Source organism: Spermophilus citellus (assembly GCF_964194105.1).
Source record: "Spermophilus citellus genome assembly, chromosome: 11".
Taxonomy (NCBI): Eukaryota; Metazoa; Chordata; class Mammalia; order Rodentia; family Sciuridae; genus Spermophilus; species Spermophilus citellus.
In genome coordinates, this window is record NC_138192.1 from 113703417 (window position 1) to 113710037 (window position 6621).

The following is a 6621-nucleotide window of genomic DNA, read 5'->3' on the forward strand; positions in this document are numbered from 1 at the left end:
AAAAATAAAAATATTTGTTTCTAGTTGTCCTAATAAAATATCTTCAACTTATTAAAATATATTCAAATAATTTTTGTATGTTTATATATGTATATATGCTGCATATACTTGTAATCATTATTATTTGTTTTTATAATTTTCTGTTTTGGTTTATTTATCTCTAGACATTTAATACCATTTGTACCATCTAACATCATTCCCCATTCAGAAAATTTAATAAAGCTTAATAATTGAATCTATTAGTTTTTCCCAGATGCCAGGGAATGCATTTTTTTCACACTCATATGATGTTTATATCTAAGAATTTGTACTGTTCCTGGAGGCACCATTCTCATTAACACCTGTATAAATGGTATCCTCAGAGTGCATTTAATTCACTTAGACTTGAATGTAGATCGTCTAGGAGAATGGTTCTGACCTTGGTATGCAGTGCCATGGCCATGTACATGTTATTGACATGTGTACACATGTATGCATATGCATATGTATCTATACACATGTGAAAATATATATAATAACAACGAGTATTTCAGTCCATCTCTAAAAATCTGGCTAGCAGCCTCAAAATTAAATGCATTCCAATTTATTTATTATTTATTTGATAAATATTTAAATACATTCTACTGAGCTAAGAATTACGGAAATCCATATATTAGTAAGATAGACATTGTACCATCTTGAAAATATCATATGTGTTAGCATAAGAGGATGTTAATAAGTTTTATCAAAAACTTATTCTGATTATTTAAAAAAATTAATGATGTAAGAATTAAAAAGAAGAAACCATGTTAGTGACCACCAGGAAAGGAGATTTTGACTGTTTTCAGAGCTCTATATTAGCTCTCAGAATGTAGACAGGAAATATCTTTGCCTTCCAAACCAAGTAATGAACTATCTCTGCCAGAATTGAAAAAGGTGACAAGAGATATGGGTCTGCCAGTATCATTCACCCTCCACATTTAATAAGACAAGATCGAGAATTCATTCAAATTTAAACTTGAAAGAGATAATTTTTTTGAGAGAAGTCAAAGACCTGTGGATTGCCCTTTTTTACTTTTAGGGAAGGTGAAAAAATTTTCTTTCCTTCCATTCCAAGTAAAGGTGTCTCCAAGAAAACCATTCTGAATTTTTTTTCTGGAACTGGAGAAGTATTTAAGCTGATATATGATTTACTTTTAAAAGAACATGCACATAAAATAAAAATGTTTTTAATCAAAAGAATAGATTCCCTGATTACCCTTCATCAGGGCAAGGAGATACTGTCCTAGGCAAGATGGGCTCTTGAGATTTCAAGTATGGATCATTTTTCTTGTAGATCTGATATGGATGCCACATGAGAGATAATTGTGAGAAGTCTTGAAATGGGTTTGTCCAAGATTATCTTCTAAAGGAATATAGTAACCACAGGGAAACAGAGTGCTAAGGGACACTATAAGTGTTCTGCATTGGGGTGGCATTATGTTCTTAGAATAAACAAATGGAGATCTCTAGTGAAGGGCTCTGATTAAGTCATAGAAGAAAAACAAAACAGATTTCGTGCATGAACCATTACAGATATGTCATATATATCAATGACATATGACAACTGTGCCAGACATTTAAGGTTTTCTCTGATGCTCACTGCTTCTCTATCCTACCTGGAGGGGTCAGAGGCAATATGGCGTAAAAACTCAGGGTAATGCAATAGACAAGAAGGAACAACTCCCTGTCTTGTTTATGTCAAGTCAAACTGCAAAAGAGAAGATGAAAGTGGACAAGATCTCATAGCTTTTATTTCAGACTGGACTGGGATTTTTTTATAACAAGACATAACCTGAAAACTAATGTAATTTAATTGAAATTTCATTCATCTCAGGGAAGAAGTCATTTAAAGGGGAAATTGTACAAAGCATAAAGTCAAATTTTTTTTGCATTTTATCCATCTTAGTTCATTCTAGTATGTGTTCATGAATAATAATGACAACAAAATATTACAAGTAAATTATATGAAAAATAAATTGTTATGGGAGCACAGGAAGAGCCTTGTTTCTAGCTATTCAGAGTTATTCTACTAACTGAAGGTAGATGTGAACAGTGTTCTTGGGTCTGCCTAAGATACTGACTGTGGAGATGGGCTGTCTCAAAGAGGTGAGGAAAAAGCCAGAAAACCAAGGGTTTAATGGGTACAAAAATACTAGAGGAAAATTTATTGCCTGTACCTCAGGCTATAAAGTGGAATATTCTCAATATTCTCAACATTCTCTTGTGGTATCTATCTACTGAGAATCCTAAAAACACATTTCCTAAGAAAACTTTAAATATTTGTCATGCTCAGAAATTGCTAAGTCATCTTAAAGTAATTCCAGTTAGTTAAGAACCTTAGTTTTCTTCTTCCTTTCTTCCCTTAGAGGAGAAGCAGAAACAGAAGCCAACTAGTGGGAGGGAAGGAGAGTAAAAGAAATCTTATGATTAAACAAAATTGGAAACCTAGATTAATCATATGGAATAGAGTATTTATAATCATTAAATTGCTAAATTGTACTTTATCTTTGACATTGGAGTCACCTGGAATTTTCTCATTCCCTAGTTAAAAGAAGAATTAGCATACATTGCCCTTACTATGTGCCAAAAATGGTTTTAATAGTTTTTATATCTATTAATTCCTTTAATTCTCACAATAACCCCAAGATATCAGGAGTGGTAATGATCTGCATTTTATATGGAAGAAAACTGATGCACACAGGTAAATGACTTGCCAAAGGTGAATAGAATTTGTAAGTGGAAGTTTGAGATTTAAACACAAGCAGTCTGGTTCCAGAGTGCACAATCCCTAACTTTAAAAGTTAAAAGTGAAGGTAAATGTCATGGACCTGCTATATTTTTGTCATTTTCCAGACATATGGAACCCACTCCCACTAAGCAGGTTTGAATGGAAAGAGGGAGACAATAACAAAATTGCTCTAAAACTATAATTCTTTGTTCATTCTGATGTTCTGATTGCTTACTTTGTCCTGTAGATGGCTATTAGAAGCTATTGAAGAGTTTTAAAATGATTTTTTTTCCTTTGATAGAATTTGCTTTTGGGTATAATCATTCTGACTTCTGCAATGGGACTGCTTAGGAGGGGTACAGAGATGGAAGAAAATAGGTACTTCAGAAAGAATATTGTGAGTTGATGGTTTCTCCAACTGAGTAGTGGCAATGGGAAGGACAGAAATGAGATTCAAGACAGATAAATAGGTGGAGCTAGACAATTTATCTTTCCTTCCATCTATCTATCAAGATATAATAAAAGGACTTAAAGATTGATTGGATGTAAGAGTTAGATAAATTATGTTGTATCAGTCATTTTTGTATGTGGGTCTGAAACTGTAAGAATACATCATAAAATAAAGGATCAGATTCAATAACTCTTGACAGACACTTGGGATTATATACTATAAATGGCTAAGAAAGTTTGCTGAAGTGAAAATGGTTTGCATCCTAGAACCTTTGATATAACCTGGGAAACCTGATGCAAACACTCTCTTATTCCCCTGCCTCGTCTGGAAGCATCATTACCTTCCTCGTGGTGTATTGTGTGTACCACATGAAATTTTTACTGTAAAGCAATTAGCACAGTTACTGACACACAAAACATAATTAATGCTATCTGTATTTTACTAAAACATTTTCCTTTTATCAACCTGGCATTAAAAGAAACTACATTAGTGACACTGCTCTTTGAGGTTAATTTCTACATGCCACAAAAGACACATGGTTCCCCTCAGGGGAAGCTAATATTTCATGAAGCAACTTTGTTGCACTTATGTGAACGGGGAAGATCCTTAGGATTTTATTCACCACTGACAAAGCAAAGATATTCTATTTTTGACATGATAACAATGGGGAGGATACTGGGATATCATCCTTCTACATGGATGAGATAATTAGGTAATTGTGGAAAATGCAAAATAACTACAGAGTATTTTCTCCAATAGGAAATAGTAAAACCATATCATCAGGGTTAAAATTGGCTTCATCTGGGCCTCAAACAAAGTAGTCACCTTCTCAGGAATTTTCTGAATTCCACTGATGACTTCTAATTTGGTTCTCTTTCCTTGGTATGTAAACATATGGTAAATATGCACTCTCTTTTAGTTCTATTTCAGTTTTGTCTCAAATACATTTCATTTTTGAGATATTCTAATGGTTAAAAAAACTTTTAGTTTTCAAATTACAATTAATATGCAATAAAATATTCAACTTGCTCTATCAATGCAATACCTAACAAAATTGTGACTAAGATAAAATGACTTATATAGGTCCATACACAACTCTATCATATTGTAGCTTGAAATGTTGAACAGATGATATATGAGGTAATTTGGGGGTGTCAGTGAATATTAGACAGAAGTGTATACTGTAAACAAACATTTTTAAAATGAGAGATAGAAGTAAACCCAAAATTTAGATTGAAAAAAAAGTATATGGGAGAAACAAAATAATGATGGTGATTTCTTTAACCAAGATGGAAAATAAGAATCTTTACCAACTAAGAAGTTGAAATCTTAACCTACTATTATTGTAAGTATCTTTTGTGATCATTTACCAACTGGATTTTGAGGGTAAATCAGTTTATCTTTCATTTGTCATTCTAGCAAGGGCAATTTACTTCTTTTTAATCTATCTTTCCTAACTACCTTCAAGATCAACTCTGTATAATTTTAAATCCACATTTAGCTACAATTTTTAGGTTCTGGTATAGTCTTGTCCCTACTTTGTCATTAGTATAATTCTAAAAATTCTATTTGGACTCTGTAAGACCTGGAGTTGTAAGGACACATACAATTAAAATGTATTGACAAGCTGAAAGAGAAATTCAGACATATACTCCTGAATTCTGCCACTTTTACTTTTATCTAAGCCTTTAATGTTTTTCTTTGCTTTACTGTACATTCTTTGGTTCATAGTTGGTGCTTCCATTTTTTTTCCTGATAAAGTTGGTTGATATACTTAGAGCTGTTAAGATGGGAATATTGTTTAACATGGATAAATAAAAATAGAATATTATGTGTTTTTATAAGGCCAAATACAAACACCATAGGGACCCTACCTTCTCTGTTCCTCCCATTTCTTACATAGCTATACTGTAGAAAGCAGAGTTTTCTATCTTCAGTGTGTTTAACAACTGAAAATCTTAATAAAATGTAAATTAAACTCAATAGGTCTGAAGACCTTAAATTCTATTTTTCCAAAAAGTTTACAGGTTCTTCTCTGGGAACCACATTTTCAGCAATAAAGATAAATAGAAGAAAGGGAAAGCCAGGAGTGTCTAGTACTTTCACTGTGTTGGACATCTTGCATCCATTATCTGCTATTAACTCCTATAGCAGCTTAGAAAGTATGTAGTGCCATCCCTAAAATCTGAGAAAATAAATAGACAGATTTAGCAATAGAAAGGAACAAACTGATTTCTCTGCTCAATAAGCAAGATGTGGATTGTCATATCACCTAACCACTGAAGATCTTAGTTTCCATTTTATAAAATGGAAATTAAAATATCTGTCTCTGGGGGATGTTAGAAAGAATTGAGTTGCATGTAAATTGTCTACCCCAGTGCCTGGCGTAAGTAAGCCCTTAAAACACTATCTATTGTTATTGTTATTATAACTCCAATTTTAGCAGTAAATCTTGCTAATCAACTAAGAGCAAAACTTAAGTGCATATATTTCATATTTAGTGTTGGTCATTAAGAGATGTTATAATTTGAATTATAGATATAACTGACAAATTTGTATTTCCATTGACCCGATTAGTTAAGGTACTTAATCATACCACTTTTCCTCTTTAAATAATGAATCTTGGTAATAACCATTCATTGCAAACTATAAATGTCCTGACTTACTCAGAGTATTCATTAGTCAGCACTGAGGCATACTGAGGGTGTATTTTTTTTCTCAGCATGGAAAAGTACAAGTCAAGTAGTGAACTCTAGTATGCCAAGCATTTAGTAATTTTAAGATTGCTAATTAGCATCATGTTGAAGTGGTAAGATTACCAGAGTACAATGCATTCATTCATGTTAATGATTTCTTATTTGATCTCATTTTTTCCTGGAAGCAAAAGAATGAAAGAACCAACAAGAGTCCTTTAATAAAGGGTTTATGCATTTAAATGTGTGATTAACCTATAATCATAGTACAAGCACTATTTTAAAGGAAATGCTACAATGAAAAAAATGTGTTTTTAAAAGGTAAGATCTACTTCCTTAATGTATTAGACATTTTAATCACTGAAATGTGAAATACTAAAGATATTTCATACATGTCCTGTTCCTCTCAAAAAGAAAAAAAAATGTTATACACAGAGACTAATTATTGTCTAAATTCATATTAAAAACTATAGGCAAAATATTTAAAATGGGAGAAATGGAGATTAGACAGGAATAATTGTAGAAGTGATGAGTGAGACTTAATCTCGAATATGAAGGATAAATCCAGGTGAATAGAGAATACAAGTTAATCCCCTTTCCCTTAGAAGATAGCCTCTCTTACTCTTAAGTTTTTTGGGGAAAAAAAGACAGTATGAAGGATCAGAAAACCGAATTTACAATTGGTGCTGGTTTGAGTATCTGACTGTATAGCACTTGAACCACATTCA